The following is a 25095-nucleotide window of genomic DNA, read 5'->3' as shown; positions in this document are numbered from 1 at the left end:
TTAATTATGTCACAGAATGAGCGATGTTGAAGTAGAAAATGAAAAAGCATTTCTGTTAATCCATTATGACCAAATTAGACATTTCTAATTGAATTTTTGCTACACAATTACCAGAGAACTTTTTGAAAATGAAATGTTATTTATTTTTATCATTTTAATTAAGTGACAGAATGAGCGGTGTTGAAGAAGATGAAGAAAAAGAAAAAGCGCTTTGGCGGATTGCTTTTTCTTTTTAATTTTAAGTCAGCAAATACAGCTTTATTTTGAAAATGAAAAAGCATTGTTGTATTGACTTTTAATTTGTGTTATGCTACAAAAACGCTTCCGTAGATCTCAGGGTCCACGAGGGTTCATATTTCAAATCAGATCAGATCAAACTTTATTTGTAGAGCATTTTTCCAACGTGAACTACTCAAAGTGCCTTACATAAAGCATAATCAAATTTAAAAACAAAAGGACAATAAAACAAATATTTTATTTAAAACTCGCACAATGCCAACAACCCCACTACCCAGACACACATACACATGCAACGTGTTAAAAAGAATGATAAAATGATGCAATGTAAAAACCTGGCTTTGTGCTGAAGTGAGGAAACGATGTTTTGGGGATTTGTCTAGACAAAGAGCCAGACCCAGGAGATCCCATTGCAGTGACCCCGTTCACTGAGAAGGGTCAGTCACTGACGTGGAGGATTCCTCCGAGGAAAGCACTAAAGTTACAACTAAAATGTAAAAAGAATAAAATAAAATTAAAATAGATTTAAAACAAAAAACTAATAATTACATAAATAAACCTTAGACATATACAATGGTAAATGTGAATAAATACATTAAAATCAATAAATTAAATAAAAAAGAAATAATTAAAAAGAAATAAATATGTACAAATACATATATATAAAATTGGTAAAAAGAGAACATAAATCATCAAATAAGTTCCTAAATTTCAACTAAAAGCTAGAGTAAGTCTTGTGCTATCCTAGGCACTTTAACGTTGGGAGTTGGGTCATCTAGACTGGTCTGAACCTTTTTTCTTCAATGATTTGTGATCTTCACTGGTGTCCATGGATTACATGAAATCTTTCCACCATTATCCACCTTTGTCATGGTAGGAAGAACACGTCAAAGTAAGGGTGGGGTCATCTAAGATAGAACAAGGGTTAAAAAGGTAGGTCTTGAGCCTTCCTTTAAAAACATGAACAGTCTCTGTGGCCCTGAGGCTCTCTGGTAAGCTGTTCCACAGGTGAGGTCCATAATAACTAAATGAGGCCTGGCCGTTTGTTTAAGTTCTAACTTTTGTGATAACTAAAAGACCTGCATCAGAGGTGTCAGGAACTGGTGATGGAGGACCCAAAATGCAGGAGACCAGGATTGGTGACAGGAAATAAAACATTTAATTAGCAAACTGGACCATGACAAACCTATGAGGAGAAACAAAACTGTGACACAACAGAGCATATTACCGGTACCTGACAACAATGAACAGAAACCAAGACCCTTAAATAGGCTGAGGGCAATTAACTGAACTGAAGACAGCTGTGGATCATGAACCAGAAACTGGTGTGACTGACGAAGGAAACCAAAAACATGACAAAGAAAACCAAACCACTGAATCCGTACAAGAGACCCTCATACTTGACTAAAAGATCAGACAAATAAGAAGGCGCAAGATTATAAGACATTTAAAAACTGTTAAAAGTATCTTAAAATCCATCCTGAAGCATTTGGGGAGCCAATGCAGGAATTAAAAAATTGGGGTGATATGAGCCCGCCTCCTGGTCTTGGTGAGAACTCGTGCAGCAGAGTTCTGGAGGAGCTAAAGGTTATTTATGTTAGTTTTTGGAATACCACCAAGCAGGGCATTACAATAATAATCTATTTTTTGATGATGAAAGCATGCATTAAAATCTCCATTTTAGCGAGAGTAGTGGGAGGATCCTAGCCAAATATCTAAGGTGATAAAAACCCGTTTTAACCACATGTTTTATATGAAGGATAAAAGTTAGCTTGGAGTCGAAAATAACGCCCAGGTTTCTGACTGTTTTTGAATGGCTTAATGAAAGTTATTTTAGCTTCAAAAACTGTTTCTCTCTCTTGGCTTCAGGACAGATAACTAAAATTTCAGTTTTTTCCTGGTTGAGGTTCATAAAATTATTCGCGATCCATGATTTCACATCTAAAATACAGTTCAAATCATCAGGAGACATAGCTCTGCTGATGATACTCAGCTGTACATAGTTATGTCTCCTATGAGAGCTGATGTTGGGACATTTGATAACATTCCCCACTGGAAGCATGTAATATGTTAAAAAGCAAGAGGCCAAGGATGGAAACTTGAGGCACACCACATTTAATTTTGTGGACCTTAGAAAAGTGTGTGGCTATGTGTCACAAGAACAGGCTCATTTACATTCTCTCAACATTGTTCACAGAGACCTAAAACCCCACAATATTCTGCATCCAAATGCAGCAGGTTGATTAGCTCAGCTAAAAGTCCACAGACGCTAAATCATAGGGATGGCCCGTTTAACACGACGCTTCGGCGCGCGTTTCCCCTCCATGAAACAGAGTGTTTCGGCACAATGTTTCGGGGCGTGTGTCAACTAGCGCAGATCACGTGGTTGATGACGTATGATGCGCCAAATGCTTTGTTTGGTTCAGATGTCAGCGTCAGTTCATTTCACTTTACCATGGCTCCTTGTAAAAAACGTACTGCGGCTCAGGATCGTTTCAACTCAATTTATCCGAATAAAACAATACACTATTAACATTGTGTAATACATTTTTTTTTTGCTTTGCGTTTATTTTCTTCATGTAATGTGTATTTTGCTGTGTCAAGCACTTCTCACAGAAAACGTCACAAGGTGTTGTTTTACGTTGTTTTTTTCTAATCATCATTAACAACATTGTTTTGTTTTATGTTTTTTTATCATAAAAACACCTGCCTGTGGATCCTGTCTCCGGCTCGACTCGCGCCCCTGACTGTCCCCCCAACCACGGCTGGATGAAGCTCGTCTGCTGGACTTTAAATATGTAGTTGTAGAGTTATGATCATGTCATGATCCTTTTGAGTTTATGTTTCACTTTTTTAACTACCGATACGAAGCCCATCGAGCCGACTGTTGTTGTGAATTTGGGCTATACAAATAAAATTGAATTGAATTGAATCATTTCCACATTGAAGTGTTACAAGGAGCTTTGTTGAAACATATGTCGAAATACAACCAGTCCGCCACCAGATGCCGCTGTTCTGTGTGGTTTCAAAGCCTGAGTGGGTGGTTCATTTTTCCGGCACAATTACATAAACCCCAATGGGGTTCCAGGCAGGGGGTTAATAACAGGCATAAGATCATCAAAGAAGAAGAGACTGGGTAATCAGGATCCAGGTGAGAGTCGGGGAGGGGCAAAGTAAAACACACAGTGATGCCGGCAGTGTAGCTAAAACAATACGTCACACTGAATGTGGCTAAGTGCAGTGCTTAAGTAGACTGTGATTGATTGAATGAGAGTCAGGTGTGTGGCATCCAGGAAGGCTGTGCTGGGGTGCTGGGAGATGAAGTGCTCTCAGTACTCTGGAGACCGCTCCCGCTGGTGACCAAAAAGGGAGACAGAGTTTCGGATTTCTGACACCATGCTTACCATGAAGTTTCCAAAATAGTTTCCAAATCTCAAACTCTGCCAGGCCTTTACTGCAGCGGCTTTCAGTTGCTGTTTGTTTGTGGGCCTTTCTGTCTGAAGTTTAGTCTTCAACAAGTCAAATGCATGCTCAATTGAGTTAAGACCAGGTGACTGACTTGGCCATTCAAGAAAATTCCACTTCTTTACTTTAATAAACTCCTGAGTTGCTTTGGCTGTATGTTTTGGGTCATTGTCCATCTGTATTATGAAACGCATCCAAATCAGTTTGGCTGCATTCACCTGGATCTGCACAGACAGTAAGTCTCTGAACACCTCAGAATTTATTGGGCTGTCCAATCTAGCCTTCCTATTCTTGTGGCTTATGAGTGCCAGCGTGCCTGGGCTGGCTTGCGGAGACGGGGCGCCGGTCGGGTGGTGGGCGGCTCATGGGTTCTGGGGGCCCTGGCTTCGTCCTTGGCCCTTGTCTCGGTGTCCGGCGCCTGGTGGCCCCCATGGCTGCCGCCTGGTACGGCTAAGCGCTCCTGTCCTGTGGCCTGGGGGCCGGACACTGGGTTCGCTTGTGCCTCTGGGCATTGGGGGGGCCCCTGTAGGGGGACCTTCTCTGTGCCTGGCTGGTGGGGTGGGCGATCCCCTCCTCCCCCCCTCCCGGGCTGCCTGGGTCCGGATGCTGGGGGGTCTCCTGGCCTGGGGGGGCTCTCCTCCCCTCTCCTGGTCTGGCTGGTCTGGCTGGGTAGGATCTGGTTCCCCTTATGAACCCACGGTTCACGTCGGCAGCATGCATGCATCTCCACCCCCACTTGTGTGTGCACACTACCACACTGCTCCCTGTCTGCTTCATCCCTCCTCCTTTCTTACAGTGTATTGATGGACAGATATTTTTCGCTCATCTTAGTGTCAGATTTTCACCTTTGATGTAATATTTGTCTTTCCAGCAGATCTGGTATAATTGTTACAGCTTAAAATAATAACTTATTCAAATCAGTGCTTGTATCCTCCACCTTTTCACCTTTCTTCCTTTTACTCAGAACAAGACAGCTACAGAACAAGTAAAAAAAATAAAAAAATAATAATAAAAAAAAAAAATGAAAAAAAAAATGTGTCTCTGTCCAAATATTTATGGTCTTGACTGTATAAGCCCACGACCCCGTGACATATTTTTGACAGTGAGTTAACAGGAAAAAGTTTGTATTTTAAGACAAAAAACAATCATATTCAAAACAAACCGCTTTCAAAACAGACATGTTAAATGTAAAAGTAACTGTTGTAGTCATATTTTTTGCAAAGTTGTGCAGAAAGTATTAATTTGTGCACAACTTTATCCTTATGCATACATTTCTTATTTTCTTATCCTCTAGATCTGAGCCACTCTCGCTCTGGTGTTCAGAGCTTGTTCCTATGCTGTCCTGTAGACCAGCCCTTTTTGGACCTTCTTGACCATACCTGGTCATGCATCGCATGTAGGGGCTTGTCCTCCCATAATACCCTGTTCTAATCCTCTGCGCTCCACTGCCTGACGCATTCATTGGGGCCTTGTGCTTCCACACTCACTAGCCCTCAGCCACCTTCCTTTGGGCTAGTATACAGTCTCAGGGTGCTGGATTTGGGATGGAACTCATCATGTATGCTTTTGTGTCTATCTATGGTAAACACCAGAGTTAAATGGTTTTAAGCTCTTTTTTTGCCTGTTTGAAATTTTGCTTTGAGTTTTGAAAAAGACAGCAATTACAGAAAATATGCACATTTGCATTAATTTCTCACTTACAATGTAAAGTTCAATGAAATCAGAACAAAACCTCCAGTGCTCACATTCTGCCTTGCAGCTCAGCTATGAGTAGCTGAGGCCTTTTTGGTCCGAGCTGAAGAATAGCTCTGTGACTGCAGGAAGCTCGCCTTGACTAAAGCTATTAACTAAATGATAGGCTGAGTGTGCTGGCTGCTGCCACAGCTGTCCATCAAGACTGCACTGCTAAAACAAACACACCCTTCAATTCAGCAATAATCAGATCAGATACCAGTTTCTGCTGATAAGAAGTTTAAAGTCCCACTCCGACCATCAAGAAAGAATGATAAGAAATGCAATTTTGACCCATGAGAACCCATGGTGACACCAGTGTAACAGAAAAATATCAGAAATGTGTTCTGTGTTCCACTTGGTTTATCGTAAAATACACTTTGAAAAAAAAAAAGAAATAATGGGTCTGGGTTCGTATGGGTTGAGCTTGATTTTCATCGGAATGGTTTTTTTTAAAGGCTTTATTTTCAAACGGATAAATATAAGATGAGAAAAAAATATACATTAAAAATCTGCAACAGAAAAAGGAATGTGGATGTTTATAGTTCACCTTTTAAAACACAACTTTTCTTTTTTAAGGACCAAATAGATGAAATAAATATGAATGTAGGAACCAGGTGTGATGGATGTTGCAGAGGGTACAGGTTAAATGTTTACATACTGCATATCAGAGTGTAATAATGCATGATGTATTTCCTTGCACATTATGTAGTTTCCCAAAGAGGAAACTTGTTTAAACTGCTTGGCTTGTGCACAGTTCACTCCTCAGAGAGAGCAGCTGTGCTCCCTGTGGATTCCCCTCATTAAAATAAAGGACGAATCAATGATTTCCAAACCATCTATTTACCCAGGGAGGGAAATTGCTGAGCTTTTAGACTTTTCTTGCAGAAACACTCTAGAGTCTCTGCTGCCTGTGTATAACCTACATATCACACTAATGTTCAAAGCAAACAAAATAGATAGAACTAATTTGGTGGTTTTTAAGATAAAAGCAAATATGTCAATTTGAGATGCTGCAATTAACAAAACACAGTGAAACATGTATTGAAATCCATTATCTTGCAGGGTTTTTTCTTCTGTTTTTGTTATGTAATAATACTACAGAAATAGTAATATTGTAAGCAATCAGGTCATAGAAACAGCGACACTTTGTGGCATCATGAGGTATTGCAACCTAAGTTCTAAAAATTTCCAATTGTGTCTTTATCCCTTGTGCTATCTTAGATGACCCCACCCTTACTTTGACGTTTTTTCACTACTATGACAAAGGTGGATAAAGGTGGAAAGATTTCATGTAATCCATGGACACCAGTGAAGATCACAAATCATTGAAGAAAAAAGGTTCAGCGCACTGTCTAGTGGGTCTAGACCAGTGTTTTTCAACCTTTTTTGAGCCACGGCACACTTTGACCTTGACCAAAATCCTGCGGCACAGTTATCCAAAAAAAAAAAAAAGGAAAAGCTCATAGTCTGTATTGATCTACAGTCCCTCTGCAATCTCACATGCATTTTTGTGATAATTGTTGCAGAAAAAGCTGGAAGCTGCCGTTGTTTTTTTCTAAAAGATTAAAAGTTAAGTTAAAAGATTCAAAAACTGTTTGATTTGTGTTTGTTGTTGTTTTAAGACGTTAAGAGGAGAAACTCATTGTGCGCTTAGACACTGTCACTTTAACCCAATGTATCATGGGAGATGTAGTGCCGAAAATCCGCCGACCGCAGATAGACCAGCCTCTCTGAGCTTCATTGTTTTGTTCACTTGTTCCACGGTCTGACACCGGATTCTGTGGAAAGCTACACCGCTAAAGACGAGCTTTAGCTGGTATTTTTGCTAGAACTGAGAGACTTATGAGCTAAATCGAAACAAGGAAGTGAAAACTTTAAACACTTCTGATTGGTCAGACTGATGAGATGTGATTAAGCCTCCAAGAATGATTGGTGGAGACAGTTGAAGGGGCGGGACTTTTCCTAAAACAGCTGAAGCTACGGCTAAATCTCGGTACCGTCATTCTTATCAAAATGTCTTTAATAGAATCAAATAAACACAAAGAAAAAAGTATTTTATGATCTTTCATATTCCTAACTACTCTGTGTTTTATCAGGGTTTGTTTTGATGAACACAGAGCTGAAATCCTGGAGATGGTAAATGTTTTTAGATCAGTTAATGAGGGCAATTTCCCACGGCACACTTGACCATCTCCCACGGCACACTAGTATGCCGCGGCACACTGGTTGAAAAACACTGGTCTAGATGACCCAACTCCCAATGTTAAACTGCCTAGGATAGCACCAGGGTTACTTACGGGAAATGTTAAAAAAAATTCAGATTTTTCTTTTTTTGTAAGGGATTCAAATGCACAGGCTTTGAGTCTCAAAGCAGACACTATATCACTAGGCCACTGAGTTAGTAAAATAATAGAAACAAAGAAACGTTGCTGGACCACATTTCAATATGTAACATGAAAATCAAATAGATTATTTAACAGCTTTAAAAAATAATAACATTGAAATCCCCATTGAAGAGCAGATTCCCTCTAAACCACATAGTACCAACACTTATACAAAACTACCCCTCTTTTGAAGCTATTCATCTGGGAATCCAGTTATTTTAGGATATATTTGTAAAGTAAGAAAAAAATACCAAATTTTACTGCTTTAGTGGAATTTTCTTTGATGCTAAAGAGTTACTGCAAAATCCTTAATGCATAAAGCATAAGGAGATATGGAAGTTTTGCAATTTTATAAATTGCATGTTAACATACAAATCATGTTAAAATGTAAAAACAAGACAGAAAAAACTATAGGTCCTAGTAAGAAAAAGATCATTAGCATACATTGTGTGGCACTGAGCCCACTGTAACACAAAGGAAAAATCAAAGAAAGGAAAAATCAAAACACAAAGAAAAGCAGTTTCACTTGAATAACAACATTTCAAATTCCCAAAAAATAAGATCAAGACTAAGGAGTTAGACAAGCACAAATCTCAGCTTGTTGCATGTGCTTTGTTGGTAAACAAGTGGACATAAAAAAAAGTTGATGAGTCTCTGGGAGATGCCAAAATAACAAAAAACTGAATTCTCAAACATGAACACAAGGGGGCAGCAGTTCCTCACAAGAAAACTATGGAGCCTCATCTTCACAGCTGCGTGGATTTGATTTTATAACCAACTCAAAAAGTTGATCCAATTTATGCAGGCACTACGGGGCGAAATTATGAAAAAAATTAAATATAAAAGCGCAAATTTTGTAAAAAGAATACGAATTTAGTTTCGCTTTGGGGTGAAAGCGTTAAAAAGAAGGCAAGCAGTGGTGTGTTGAAGGACACAGCATTGCTGATTGGGAAAATCCATGACAGTTTTGTCTAAAAATTATGTTTCCAGCATATTTAAAAACCCACCAACACATCATCCTGCTTTTAGATTGTGTTGACAAAAATAAATATGGAGAAGCTCAGCATATTTTTTGTCATATGAGTTTGAGGGGAGTTTAAAGCCAAACTGTCAAATTGTTCAAACCATCAAAAGCTACAGAGACATACCTGTAAAATTATGTTTTTCATCTTTATAGGACAACAATGCTCTCTGTGTTGTTTACTGGTCACTGAATCTTCCATATCCTCCGTACAGCATAGAATAATAATAAAAAAAGACTAATTTATCGTAAACCCTCCATTTAGAGCCCTTTGTTACATTTACAAAGCTGGATTGCAAGATCACTCTAATCCACGTTCCATAAAATCTAAATTGCTTATATTTACAGACATAGTTGCTTTAAAAACAGTTTAAGTTGAGTTTAGGTTGAGTTTAAAGATTACTTCAATGCCCCACAGCATTTACATGTATTTATTGAGAGAAAAGTGGCCACAATCTATGAAATCTATCCAATTGAATATGCTACTTGTCCAGGGCTCCCTTGAAAAAGATGTTTTAAATCCCAATAGGAACCCCCTGGGTTAAATAAAGGTTTAATTTAAAAAAAAGTGTCAAGAATTTGTGTTTTTGTGTAAAGTTAAGCAGAAGGAACAGTTGGTATGTCATTGAACAGCTTTTGAAACCGTTGACAGCTAAACACAATCAAATAAATGTCTGTGTCTCATCACATATTTTCTATGCCTTTATGTATGATTTTATTTCATATTTTTACTTTTTATCTTACAATTTTATATATTTATTTCTAAATATATGTATGGATACACTCACTGACCAGTTTATAAGGTATAGCTTTAACGCAAATTTAAAGTAGAATTTGCCTAAAGTAGACAGTGTCTACTTAAAAGGGAAGTATACAGTACTTTAGGCAAATTATTTGCTTTCATTAAAAATGTTTTTTATCCATTGACAAATTTTCAAAGAGAACTTGACAAAGATTTATTTTGGTGTTGGAAATGGTTGTCCTGGGCTGAAAATAACGTTGTTCTGTTTTGTGAAAAGAGCTTGTCCTTTTTTTGTTTTGCTCTGTTTCAAAAGAAAGCTGTCCAAAGTCTGTAATTATTATATCTCTTTACATAACTGGAATCGTAAAATCCAAATATTTGTGATGCTGAATGGGATTTTTACATATATTACAATATATAACAGCTGTTTCTCTCCATTCATGGCTTGTTTGGCTTTCATTTTGCTTATCTGGTTTTCTTCTGTTTAATTCATCAGCAAATTTTTCAAACATTTCTTTTACTTTGTTTTTGCAAAATAAAATCTTTATCTGATTAATTCATAAGTGAGACCAATAAGCATAATGTTGAAAAGTTTTATTTATAACTATCAATGTAATTCTCATCAACATTATTTAAAAGTTTACATTCAGCAATGCAGAATTTAGGGCATGACCATTTGTGTGGAGCAACCCCACCTCCCTTCCCCTCTCAGCTGCTTAGAGCTCTCTATTCACATTCTCTCCCACTAGCTTACAGCCTCTGACAACCCCAACCTAACATTATTGGTGCAACAAAAATAGTGAGCTCTTAGCTATCCAGTCGTACAGTTTTGAGCCAGATGCCAGCTCAGATGAGGTAAACAAAGAAGTACATGGATCTAGTCGTCTACAAGTGGATGCATCAGAATGGAGCGGAACAGGGAGCCTGTCGCCCACACGGCATATGTTCCACGTCACAAATACAATCTTTTTCAAACAGCAGGTTTTTTTATCTGCTGCTGATTCCCAGTGAGTTGAATAAATAAGTACTCAGAAATTGAATTTTAATCTTAGTTTTCATTATATATGTCCTGAGAGAAATGCCACAAGAACATGTGAAAAAGACCAAAACCAATCATTCAAAGACCCACTCATCAGACTGGGTCTTTAAATGAAATGTGGATGCATAAGCCACATCACTACAACGACTTGAAAACACATTTTTAACCCTTGTGCTATCTTAGATGACCCCACCCTTACATTGACGTGTTCTCCCTACCATGACAAAGGTGGATAAAGGTGGAAAGATTTCATGTAATCCATGGACACCAGTGAAGATCACAAATCAGTGAAGAAAAAAGGTTCAGCGCACTGTCTAGTGGGTCTAGATGACCCAACTCCCAACGTTAGAGTGCTTAGGATAGCACAAGGGTTAAGCAGTAGTTTTAGACGATGATATAGAAGACACCAAAGCAAGACCCTTCCTTGAAGACATTTTTGAACAAAAAATATAGAGACAAAACAAACAATAAAGCAATAAAACATTTCTCAGCTAAATTAAGTGATAGAATACATTCTATGAGAAACTTGTCAAACTGCTGTAATTCTGTAATTCTTATTGGTTTAGGCTTTTACTCTGAACCAATAGCTAAATTGCCAGCCTTTTCTTCTCAGCCATTTACAATCACATATTCACCTTTAAAATCATGAATGGTTGTCTCGCCGCATTCCAGACCATTTGGCTGGCCCTCCTCCACCTCATTCTCCACTAGGAACGATCCTTTGTTACACTCTGGCTCTTGGGTTTATTTCTCTACGGTCTGAGCTTATCCCAAGCGCGAAAGTCATCATTGACCCAGAGCCTAACCACCAAAGACTAAGGACTTATCTCATTTACATCTTTCTGTATCACAAATTAATCTTTACTCTCCTTATTGAAGTGCTGTTTTTTTTCTGGTAGCTACCAAAGACAGACTTCTCCATCACATTGCCAGATGGAGAAGTGTGAGTTATCACTCCAGAGAATGCATCTCCTCTGCTCAAGAGTTTAGTGGTGGTGTATTTTACACCAGTGCATCCAAGGCTTTGCATACATAACACTTGATGTATGGCTTTGATACAGCTGTTGAGCCATTGTAAAACACTCTCCGAGAAGGTCTCTATTCACTGGATGGAGCTAATCTAAAGGCCACACCAAATTTGGAGGTCTGTTGAAAGTTGGCAAATTCTGCACCTCAGCATCTTCTGACCTGTTCTGTCAGTTTTACACACGTTAAACCTAATGCCTGAGTTGCCGTCATTCCTAACCACCTCCACTGTGTTATAATTCCACTGACAGCTGACTGTGGACTTTTCGCAATGGAGAAATTTCACAACTGGACTTTATGCACAAGTTTCATTTATCACAGTAGCTCACTGGAGTGAGCAAACCATTCTTCCACAAATTTTGGAGAGGCAGTCTGCATGACTGGGCAGAGGATTTTGTGCGGAACTGGAAGCTGAGACTGATGTAAGAGAAGAGAGAAAATACAGAGACGCTCAGGCAAATGACTGACAGCTATATGTGAACTAAAGATGAAGGTCTGAAAAAAGAGAAGCAAATGCTGATGAAATGGAGATAACACTAGCATAGAGAAAGAACAGGACATTGATATGTAAGACTGAACTAATGGATAGGTGTAAAGGCAGAAGGGGAGAAATACGGGGAGTGTAAATATTAAAATGGAAGATGTGCTTTCTCCAATCTAAAGTGTAGCTGGCAAAAGAGCCACATCAACAAGCCAACACAACAGACTGACAAATGCTGGCACCATCACAACACAGCACAACAGACAGCCCCAAAGTGAGAGCCAGAATTAGAGGAAAAGGTCATTTTATGAGACACCTTTTCTATTGCAGCCCACCTTCCTGCTGCCACTCATACAACTCCATCTTCAAATCATAAAACACTGCTTCTTTATTCATAATTTCACTGTACCTTAATTGAACTCAGATTCAGTAAAATGGCATCAATAGATCTTGCAAGTGTTATATTTTTGTACTGCACAAAAACTGATAGAGGTGGATGTTGTAGCTGAAATGGAGCTGGATTTAGAGAAGTAAATCACAAAGCAGAGTCATCTGACAGTAAAACTACATCATGTACATATTAAAATTCTAAAATAAAATGTGTTTGTGCATCAGCTAGTTCTCTCCTTTACTGCATGTCTATAGAGATTTATTTTCAAATATACAGAAGATATCACAGGTTTAAATGCTGACAAAATTTGTCTAAAGGTAGTTTGGTACTTCTTGACTTAAGACCTAAGTGGGCAGCAGTGTTCTGGATGCACTGAAGCTGTTTTACAGAAGCCTAGGGGTATTCATGGACTCTGACCTGAACTTTAACAGCCATAACAAATGAGTAACATCAGCAGCATTTTACAATTTCTGAAATCATTGGAATATGCAGCAGCAACTCTCATGTCTTGTTCGCAACAGTAAACAAATTAACAAACCCTCCTGCTCAGCTGCCATTAGAAACTGGTTTGCTAAATGTAATGTAATCTAAATGTAATGAGTTTGCTGTATTTTTCAATGACAAGGTTCAAGGCATTATAAAAGCAATGATCTCCACAACACAAATAACTACCCAACAGCCACCTAGTCACTTTGTACCTGTAACTGAAAAAACTGTCCAAGAGATCATCACCTGTCTTAATTCGTCTACATGCTGCCTTGATGTGTTACCCACTAGATTTCTAAAGTTTGTATTAAACATTTTTAAGCAATAATTACTCAGATAGTTAACATGACACTTCAATCTGGAACATTTCCTGAGGCCTTAAGAACTACAGTCATTAAACCTCTCCTGCAGAAGAGCAATCTTGATGCCATTTTAAACAATTACAGACCCATCTAAAATTTGCCATTTTTAGGAAAAGTCTTTGAAAAAGTTCTTTACCTACAGCTCATTGACTTTCTCTTAATAAACAATTCATTTGATGTATTCCAGTCAGGTTTTTGATAGATAGATAGATAGATAGATAGATAGATAGATAGATAGATAGATAGATAGATAGATAGATAGATAGATAGATAGATAGATAGATAGATAGATAGATAGATAGATAGATAGATAGATAGATAGATAGATAGATAGATAGATAGATAGATAGATAGATAGATAGATAGATAGATAGATAGATAGATAGATAGATAGATAGATAGATAGATAGATAGATAGATAGATAGATAGATAGATAGATAGTCAATAAAGTTTTTATCTATCTTATCTATCTTAATAAACAATTGATTTGATGTATTCCAGTTAGGTTTTAGACCCCATCTCAGCACAGAAACTGGTCTTATCAAGGTAATTAACGACATCCGCCTAAACCAGGGTTCGCATGCGGCTCTTTCATGCTCGTGCTGCGGCTCTCTGTGTTTTTGTAAAATAACTATCATGTTCTGAGATTGTCGTGGTGCCTTCAACATCGTCAGGTAAGGCAAGCAGGCAGGAGGAAGAGAGAGCAGCGTGGACACGCGGAGGGGGCGTGTCTGCAGCTGTTAACGCCGACCAGAGTCTGTTGTGGGATGGAAAGTTTTTCGGGAAAGACAGTTAGTGGCGATCTCGTAGGGGACACATGAGCGCCTCCAAAAAAAAGCCTTTTTCCCCCTCTAGACTAAAACCACCCATTTTAGCGTAAAATTTTTTATCGAAATTTGGCGCCCCTACTATCCCGTCACCTTGCTGCTACGACGACCATTTGTGGCGCTGTCTGTGTAGGACACGCCAGAGGGGGTGTTGCACGCAGGGGAAAACAACGAACAGGTAGAGAGACGGGGGCGGGGCTTAGCCTCACCGCTTATGATTCCAGACCCCGCAACAAACTAAAATTGCTTCCTTATAGAAAATAGTTGTCATCAATAAAATCAATATAAAAATGTAGATTTTTTTATTGATTGATCCGTTTGGGATTGCCACACTGAAGCTGATTTGATGTCAAATGATCCATACTGCAGATGCATAGACATTCTCTCATTCACTAGATTGATACAAAAACTTGTGAGTATTTTACTGCACTTTAGTTAGTATCAGTTTCCATAAAAATTGGAACATTTTTAAATAGAATGCTGTAAGAAAGTAGAAAAATCCATCAAACCCATCAGCAATCTATCCATCCATGGATAAAATGCCTGACAGAAAAGGTGTAGTTTTAACCTGTCATGTCCAATAAAAATCTGCCCCTCCTTCCTCATCTTTGCTGACACACCTGGTCTTCTTTGCAACTAGGTCAGCAGCTGTCTGGGTCAGCAGCTGTCTGCCTGGCTTTCAACTTATTTATTTGTCAAAATAACAAGGCAGTATGAAGCGCTGTCTCTGTCACACATTTCAGTGTCAAACCCACTCAAGCCTGTTTATGGCACAACATCAATAGTTGTGTTGAGGATATAAATTAGAAAAAGTACAGTGCAGTGTTAGATCAGAGGCATAGCACTTTTGTGTTTGATAGTCACTTTAAACTGTTCAGGGTCAAAGAGAGGTTGGAGCTTATCCCAGCTGTCATCAATGGAGACTTGAGGCACATAGGGGAGAGCAATGGCCTATTGTATATTTTTTTAAACGCCCCTCTCACCCTTCCGTTGGTGATTTCTCACCCAAACTTGGGTCCTTACCAGTGGGCTGGGAGCTTGAGGGTCCTGCACAGTATCTTGGCTGTTCCTAGCACTGCGCTTTTCTGGACTGAGATGTCTGAAGTCTTTCCATGGAACTGCTGTAGCCACTCCTCCAGCTTGGTGGTTACTGCCCCGAGTGCTCCAATTACCTCGGGTACCACTGTCACCTTCACTTTCCATGCATTCTCCAGTTCCTCTCAGAGTCTCTGGTATTTCTCCAGTTTCTCATGTTCCTTCTTCCTGATGTTCCCATCGCTTGGCACTGCCACATCCACACAACAGCTTTCCTCTGTTCTTTATCCACCACTACAATGTCTTGTTGGTTAGCCATTACCATCCTGTCAGTCTGTATCTGGTCCCACAGGATCTTTGTTCTCTCGTTCTCTACCACCTTCGGAGGTGTTTCCCATTTTGACGGGTCTTGTCTGGAGTGGTAGATCTGAGCATCTATTGCTCTGGGGCTCAGGGCTTGTTCCTGACGTGCCAGATGAGTGCTTTAGTGCTGTCCTGTAGGCCAGCCCTTTCTTGCCATTGTTGGGACTTCTCAATATCAGCCACTTCAGTTATGGTCTGGTGGTACGTACCATGCAGGGGTTTGTCCTGCCATGAGGATCTGTCCTCCAGCACTGCATCTTCTGCTCTCCATTGCTTATGGCACTCCCTGAGCACAGTGTCAGTTGGGGCCTTGAGCTTAATGCATTCATGCATCTTGGATGTTTCATCCAGGATAGTGGCTTCCACACTCTCTAGTCCTCTGCCTCCTTCCTTGCGGCTAGCATACAGTCTCAGGGTGCTGGATTTGGCATGGAACCCTCAATGTACAGTGAGGAACTTTCGTGTCTTAATATCCGTGGTCTGTAGCTCTTCCTTTGGCCATCTTATTATTCCTGCAGGGTATCTGGTAACTGGCAGTACCTAGCTGTTTATTCCCCAGGTTTTGTTCTTGCCATTGAGCTGGCTTCCCAAAACATGACTTACTTTTTGGAGGTATTTAGCTATTGCATCTTTCCTTGCTGCCTGTTCCAGGTTGCCATTTGCCTGCGGACGTCCAAGGTACTTGTAACTGTCCTTAATGTCTGCTATTGTTTCTTCTGGGTGTGAGACCCCTCCTGTGTGGACTACCTTGCCTCTCTTTATCACCATTCGACTAAATTTCTCGAGCCCGAATGACATCCCAATGTCAGTACTGTAGATCCTGGTGGTGTGGATCAGGGAGTCAATGTCACACTCGCTCTTAGCTTGATGTCATCCATGTAGAGGAGGTGACTGATGTTAGCCCCATTTCTCAGTCAGTATCCACAGCCGGTCTTGTTGATTATTTGGCTGAGGGGATTCAGACCTATGCAGAACAGCAGTGGGGACAGAGCATCACCTTGGTATATCACACATTTGATGAACACTTGTGCAAGTGGGCTGCCATTGGCTTCAAGGGTGGTTTTCCACAGCTTCATCGAGTTTCCTATGAAGGCTCTTAGAGTCCTATTGATGTTGTACAGTTCCAAGCATTCAGTGATCCACATGTGTGTGGCATTGAGTCAAAGGCTTTCTTGTAATCAATCCACGCTGTGCACAGGTTGGTGTGTCATGACCTGCAGTCTTGACTGACTGTTCTGTCAACCATGAGTTGGTGTTTGGCTCCTTTGGAGTCTCTACCAATGCCCTTCTGTGTGTTGCTCATGTATTGATCCATGTGCCTATTTATCTTGGTTGCAACTATGCCTGACATGAGCTACCATATTGTGGAGAGAAATGTTATTGGCCGGTAATTGGATGCGCCTTTACCCTTTGAGGGAACCTTCTGAAGCAGGATCGTTCACCCTTCCGTCAGCCATTCGGGGTGAGTCCCATCTCTTAACAGCTGGTTCATTTGTGCTGCCAGGTGCTCATGGAGTGCAATGAGTTTCTTTAGCCCAGGGGTCCCTGAATCCAGGCCTCGAGGGGTAGTGTCCTGCTGGTTTTCCAGAAACCCTACCTTATTTGCTGCTGATCTCCTGGATTAGGTGTGTTTAGCCAATAAGGACCTTCAATGGCAGGTTGGTTGGAAAACATATAGGACACCAGCCCTCGAGGCCTGGATTTGGGGACCCCTGCTTTAGCCAGTAGGCATGTATCATCTCAGGGCCCGTTGCTGACCAGTTCTGTGACATATTATATACACAGACTAAAGGTTTGGACACACCTCCTCATTCTAAGAGTTTTCTTTTATCATGACTATGAAAATCGTAGATTCACACCGAAGGCCTCAAAACTATAAAATAACACATGTGGAATTATATACATAACAAAAAAGTGTGAAACAACTGAAAATATGTCATTTTAGGTTCTTCATAGTAGCCACCTTTATGATTTGATTACTGCTTTGCACACTCATTCTCATTCTCTCGATGAGCTTCAAGAGGTAGTCACCTGAAATGGTCTTCCAACAGTCTTGAAGGAGTTCCCAGAGATGCATAGTACTTGTTGGCCCGTTTGCCTTCACTTTGCGGTCCAGCTCACCCCAAACCATCTCGATTGGGTTCAGGTCCGGTGACACCTGAAATGTTTTTCACTTTACAGGTGTGCCCTGCAAGGTTTAATAAGTGTGATTTCTTGCCTTATAAATGGGGTTGGGACCATCAGTTGTGTTGTGCAGAAGTCAAGTGGATACACAGCTGATAGTCATACTGAATAGACTGTTAGAATTTGTATTATGGCAAGAAAAAATCAGCTAAGTACAGAAAAACGAGTGGCCATCATTACTTTAAGAAATCAAGGTCAGTCAGTCCGAAAAATTGGGAGAACTTTGAAAGTGTCCCCAAGTGCAGTCACAAAAACCATCAAGCGCTACAAAGAAACTGGCTCACATGTGGACCGCCTCAGGAAAGGAAGACCATGAGTCACCTCTGCTGTGGAGGAGAAGTTCATCCGAGTCAGCAGCCTCAGACATCTCAGGTTAACAGCAGCTTAGATTAGACACCAGGTGTTACGGGGAGAGGATGAGGGAGTACCCAGGCGCAGAGAGGAGAGGAGAGGAGGCAGGAGGATGCAGGGAATGGAAGGTTTAATAACATAAACTCAAAACTACAAAACAAAACCACTGCAACAGGCAGGCATAACTCGAAACTCGAAAAACTCTAAACCGGGGAACGACACAATATGGACCAACACAGGAAGAAGGGAAGGACAGGACTTAAATACATACAAGGCAACAAGACACAGGTGGAAACACTCAGGACTGATGGGGAAGGGTAAAACTCGAAACAACAACAGAGTAGGAAATACTACAAAATAAAACAGGAAATCAAGGAACAAAACACAAAGAAACCGAAACCGTTACATTACCCCCCCCTAAAGGAACCGCACCGAGGTTCCACCTACAGTCCAGGAGGGGGGGGCCTGAAAGGCCAACATAGTCTGGAGGGCGGCCGGGAGGCCGCGCATTCCGGCACTGAGAGTCAGACCACTGACTCTCAGTGCCGGAGTCAGACTGAGAGTCGGGGTCCGCGGCAGGCGGCTCGGGCTCGGGGTCCGCGGCAGGCTGCTCGGGGTCCGCGGCAGGCGGCTCGGGCTCAGGGTCCGCGGCGGGCAGCTCGGGCTCGGGGTCCGCGGCAGGCAGCTCGGGGTCCGCGGCAGGCAGCTCGGGCTCAGGGTCCGCGGCGGGCAGCTCGGGCTCAGGGTCCGCGGCGGGCAGCTCGGGCTCAGGGTCCGCGGCAGGCGGCCCGGGTTCGGGGTCCGCGGCGGGAGGCTCGGGTTTGGGGTCCGCGGCGGGCGGCTCGGGTTCAGGGTCCCCGGCGGGCGGCTCGGGTTCGGGGTCCCCGGCGGGCGGCTCGGGTTCATGGTCCGCGGCAGGCGGTTCGGAATCCGCGGCAGGCGGCTCGGGGTCCGCGGCAGGCGGCTCGGGTTCGGGGTCCGCGGCAGGCGGCTCGGGTTCGGGGTCCACGGCAGGCGGTTCGGGTTCGGGGTCCGCGGCAGGCGGTTCGGGTTCGGGGTCCGCGGCAGGCGGCTCGGGTTTAGGGTCCGCGGCAGGCAGCTCGGGCCAGACGTCCGGTGCGGGGGGCTCGGGCCAGACGTCCGGTGCGGGGGGCTCGGGCCAGACGTCCGGTGCGGGGGGCTCGGGCCAGACGTCCGGTGCTGGGGGCTCGGGCCAGACGTCCGGTGCTGGGGGCTCGGGCCAGACGTCCGGTGCGGGGGGCTCGGGCCAGACGTCCGGTTCCCTCCGGTCTGCCATCCCCCTGTCCAGGACCCTCCTGGGAGCAGGAACGGGACGTGGTGCGTCCGACACCCTCCTCGGAACCGGAACGGGTTGTGGTGGGTCGGACACCCTCCTCGGAGCCCGAACGGGGCGTGGTGGGTCCGGTACCCTCCTCGGAGCCGGAACCGGACGGGGTGCGTCCGGCACCCTCTTCGGAACCGGAATGGGTCGTGGTGGGTCGGACACCCTCCTCGGAGCCGGAACGGGGCGTGGTGGGTCCAGTACCCTCCTCGGAGCTGGAACCGGACGGGGTGCCTCCAGGTTCACCTCCGAAACCAGGACGGGACGTCGAGAAGGGCGGCGGCGATGACGACGTCGGCGGCGTCCCCCCTTCACTGCTAGATGACCCCTGTCAAAGATGGAGGCAAGGAGCTGGGGGCAGTTCAAGGCCCACTGGGTCTCGACCCCCTCATCCACCCCGTAAAAGTCCTCCCAGAGCCGAAAATCCTCGTCCAGAGGGTCCAGGAAGGACTGATGCCGGAGAACGTCTCGGTCCAACCAGGAAACAGGGGAGGACTTAGAATGGGGGCGGCGGTGATGTGGTCGACCCCCCCTTTGAAGTCCCTGTAGATCTGGGAAGAGCCAGGGGTCCACCAGAGACAGGTCCCCCCTGCTGGGTACTGGTAGGGTTGGTCCATAATTTTACGGGGAGAGGATGAGGGAGTACCCAGGCGCAGAGAGGAGAGGAGAGGAGGCAGGAGGATGCAGGGAATGGAAGGTTTAATAACATAAACTCGAAACTACAAAACAAAACCTCTGCAACAGGCAGGCATAACTCGAAACTCGAAAAACTCTAAACCGGGGAACGACACAATATGGACCAACACAGGAAGAAGGGAAGGACAGGACTTAAATACATACAAGGCAACAAGACACAGGTGGAAACACTCAGGACTGATGGGGAAGGGTAAAACTCGAAACAACAACAGAGTAGGAAATACTACAAAATAAAACAGGAAATCAAGGAACAAAACACAAAGAAACCGAAACCGTTACACCAGGTCAATGGCACACAGAGTTCTAGCAGCAGACACATCTCTACAACAACTGTTAAAAGGAGACTGTGTGAATCAGGCTTTCATGGTAGAATATCTGCTAGGAAACCACTGCTAAAGAAAGGCAACAAGCAGAAGAGAGTTGTTTGGGCTAAAGAACACAAGGAATGGACATTAGACCAGACCTGTAATTTGGTCTGTTGAGTCCAAATTTGAGATTTATGGTTCCAACCACCATGTCTTTGTGCAACGGAAAAAGGGTGAACAGATGGACTCTTCATGCCTGGTTCCCACTGTGAAGAATGGACGGGGGGGGGGGGGGGTGCTTTGCTGGTGACACTGCTGGGTATTTATTCAAAATTGAAGGCATACTTGTGCCAGCGTGGCTACCACAGCATCTTGCTGCTGCATGCTATTTCATCCGGTTTGCGTTTAGTTGGACCATAATTTATTTTTCAACAGGACAATGACCCCAAGCACACCTCCAGGCTGTGTAAGGGCTATTTGACCAACAAGGAGAGTGATGGGGTGCTGCGCCAGATGACCAGGGGCCTCATTTATAAAACTTTGCGTAGGATTTGCGTTAAAAAAAACTGGCGTACGGATGAAACACAGGACGTGCGTACGCAAAGAAATATTCGGAAAAATGTTGTTTGGAGGGCACAGTGTGGGCATTACTAATGCCAAAAAGACACTTGAGTGGCAAACGGTGGCAGACGCCGTAAATGCTGTAGCCTCACAACCTCGGACCGTGGCCGAAATAAAAAGCCCGCAGAGGCCCAACAGGACGGCTCGAGGAAGTCGGAACTGGCTAATAAGCCACTCGTCCTTGTTTGCCGAAAGTCTTCTTGCTTACTAAAGATGCGTTCACTCCAAATTCTTCCATTCGCCACATCTTCTAAGAGCGCAAGATCAGCCATTGTGCGTCATTACGCATTGTGATGGGGCATTTTATTTCCATCCATTTAATTGCATCTGACAAGCTACAGATGTCGGTAATAATCGACGTGGAAATGGGAAATTGTTCAGCGCAAATGTAATTAATGTAATTTCTTGTTGCTTTCTGAATGGATGAGACATACGCCATACATTGTTTTATCAAAAATAAAACAAACTAAAGGCATGTGCATGAATACCATAATTCCGTAGCTTATGAAGAAACGTTTTACTATGAAAACAACTTTCCCCAGTGGACAATTAATCTATCTATCTGTCTGTCTGTCTGTCTGTCTGTCTGTCTGTCTGTCTGTCTGTCTGTCTGTCTGTCTGTCTGTCTATCTATCTAATTGCACTTATATCTGCTCCGCCAGACGGACACATTGAGGATGAATTGCACAACATGCCAATATTGCAGAACATATTTCACTTTTCTTTTTGCAAATATGTGTTCATTTGAATTTCTGTTGTAATTTTCGTTTGATTTTTTTTTTTTTGTTTCACTGCTGATCGATCAAACGGGTGTTCATGTAGGCTGTTACAGTTTTTCTCAGTCGCTTTAGTACAATTCTCAGATCAGAATTGAAGTTTGCAAATACGTGTGTGCATTTCTCAAAACAATTTGTACAAACAGCAAAACACTATGGATTTCTTGCAAAAGCCTGTAACTTGCTCAAAATCTTTAGTTCATCTCTCCAAACTAAGTCTTTATGTCATTGAACATGTCAGTGCCATCAGAATGTCAAGTCCTTGTGTCATTGTCTACGAACAAGACTAGTCATGTTGTCAATATAACTGTGTACTTTAGAGGGAGGTTCTGATGGAAACTATGGCTAAAGTTTGGATGACAATTATTGTAAAATGGAAGTTACACCTTTTTTGTTTGATTACAAGAGACTGGACAAGATTCACATTTACACTTTTATTGTTCATATTGTAATTTGTTGACAGACCATGTCATACCAACATAGAAAAAACCCACTGCAAACAGTAACACAAAGAGAGATAGGACAATATTCTGTCCAACAGTACAGGCCATGCAGTAGGAATTGGTGTGGTGTTCCTACACCTCTTGTCGTTCCTGTATGTTAGGCCACAAATTCTCATCCACATCACAGCGAATATCCTCTCTTGCAATGCAGCGAAATATGTCTGTCAAATTATGACAACTTGGTCAACCATTTTGCAGTTAATGACTTATTCGATGAACTAATGACTAGGTGTTTTGAGGAGGAAGACTATTGCACAGTGAACTATATGATACATTTTGATCAACATGACATAAACAATTGATAATGTAGCAAAGAGAAGAGAATTGTACATAATCATTTGCATGGATGTACCAAAGCAATTGCAACTTGTTCAAAGAAGTGAGAAACTGCTTATATGATGTGCACAAGTGACATCATGATGTGAAGATTGAACAAATAGTTTTGGGAATTTCATTCTGATCTGAGAATTGTACTAAAGCGACTGAGAAAAACTGTAATTGTAAGACTTGCTTTGTGAAGTCTTCATGTTATTTATGAGAGGCAGTATTGTCATTTTTACTTTCACTTTCACGTTTCTTCCATCTGCCGACGGTGTCGCCATTTCTCATTTCACCCATTTTTGTGCGTACGCCTGGGTCGGAGCTTGCGTGAAGGACCGCACATTTTTCACAGTTTGCTTTTTATAAATATCAATTATTGCATAGAGAGTGGCGTACGCCTTCTTTTGTGCGAACGCAACGTTTATAAATGAGGCCGCTGGCCTCCACAGTGACCGGACCTGAACCCAATCGAGATGGTTTGGGGTGAAGAGGACCGCAGAGTGAAGGCAAAGGGGCCAACAAGTGCAAAGCATCTCTGGGAACTCCTTCAAGACTGTTGGAAGACCATTTCAGGTCACTACCTCTTGAAGCTCATCGAGAGAATGCCAAGAGTGTGCAAAGCAGTAATCAAATCATAAAGGTGGCTACTATGAAGAACCTACAATATGACATATTTTCAGTTGTTTCACACTTTTTTGTTTTGTATATAATTCCACATGTGTTATTTTATAGTTTTGATGCCTTCAGTGTGAATCTGCAATTTCGTAGTCATGAAAATAAAGAAAACTTTTTGAACAAGAAGGTATGTCCAAACTTTTGTCCTGTACTGGTTATATACAAACCTTTTGTGGTCTCGCTGTTTTAAAAATTATTTACAGTGCAATTTTGCATGTCTTTTCTTTGCAGCAGCAATGTGCTCTGCATTCTGATTGGCTGTAGACATCAATCAATGCAAATGAATATTTTTGTTCCATGACCTAGTTTTCTGTGAAGGTTTAAACTTTTAGAGTTTAAACAAGAGAAAAGAGTAAAAATGTTTAAGTCTGCCTCATAAAAGTGTATAAAGTGTGTAGTAATAATAATAATAATAATAATGGATTGGATTGGACATCTCTGACTGGATGATGATGTCTGTCCAAAATTTCAAACAAAGATTATTTGGCATGAAGCAATAGAGGATCTGCTTCATACTAATCATAAAACATTTCTAAATATTTGAACATTGAAGACGTATTTCCAGAGGCCTTAAAAACTGCAGTCATTAAACCCCTCCTGAAAAAGAGCGGTCTTGATCCCACTGTACTGAATAATTACAGACCTATCTCTAATCTGCCATTTTTAGGAAAATTCCTTGAAAAAGTTGTCTACCAACAGCTCACTGACTTTCTCTTATTAAACAATTTGTTTGATGTTTTCCAGTCAGGTTTTAGACCCCATCATAGCACAGAAACTGCTCTTATCAAGGTAACCAATGACATCCGCCTGAACACTGATGATGGAAAAGTCTCTGTCTTAATCCTGCTAGACCTGAGCGCTGCCTTTGATACTGTTGATCATGGGATCCTTTTGCACAGACTCCAAGACTGGGTTGGCATCTCTGGATCTGCCCTAAGTTGGCTCAAGTCTTATCTAGAAGACAGGAAATATTTTGTTGAAATTGGGAGTTGTGTCTCAGACTACATGGGCTTGAATTGTGGTGTGCCCCAGGGATCGATCCTGGGACCCCTTCTGTTCAACCTCTACATGCTGCCACTAGGGCAGTTAATACGCAGTAATAACATATCTTATCACAACTATGCAGATGATACTCAGATCTATGTGTCACTGACAACAGGTGAATATGGGCCGGTGGATTCTCTCAACCACTGCCTCCAACAGATCAGCGCGTGGATGCAGAACAACTTTCTCCAGCTAAACTCAGACAAGACCGAAGTTATTGTTTTTGGCCCACAGAAACAAAGAGAAATTGTCAGCAGCTACCTTCATTCTCTGTCTCTTAAACCCTCAAATCAAGTCAGAAATCTAGGGGTAATCATGGACTCTGACCTGAACTTTAACAGCCATATCAAGTCAGTAACATCAGCGGCATTTTACCACCTGAAAAACATTGCCAAAATCAAAAACATAATCTCAAAGCGAGACCTGGAGATACTTATCCATGCATTTGTCTCCAGTAGGTTAGACTACTGTAACGGCCTGCTCACCGGCCTGTCCAAACGAGCTGTAAAACAGCTTCAGTACATCCAGAATGCTGCTGCTCGAGTCCTGACCAAAACCAGGAAGTATGATCACATTAGTCCTGTGCTCAGGTCTTTGCACTGGCTCCCTGTACCTCAAAGAATAGACTTCAAAGCAGCTCTGCTTGTGTACAAGTCTCTCCATGGCCACGCACCAAAGTACAT

General features: G+C 42.2%; 1 protein-coding gene across 28 annotated transcripts in view; it reads right to left on the bottom strand.

Annotated features, from left to right (window-relative positions):
• The window catches only part of cacna1ab (calcium channel, voltage-dependent, P/Q type, alpha 1A subunit, b), a 255351-nt gene that overhangs the window by 204441 nt on the left and 25815 nt on the right, over positions 1-25095 (bottom strand). The window lies entirely within an intron of this gene.

This window comes from Oryzias latipes, chromosome 1, assembly GCF_053564925.1.
Source record: "Oryzias latipes strain Hd-rR chromosome 1, Olatipes_Hd-rR_3.1".
In the NCBI taxonomy this organism is placed as follows: domain Eukaryota; kingdom Metazoa; phylum Chordata; class Actinopteri; order Beloniformes; family Adrianichthyidae; genus Oryzias; species Oryzias latipes.
Note: the sequence above shows the minus strand (reverse complement) of the source record. Positions and strands in the feature narration are given on the sequence as shown.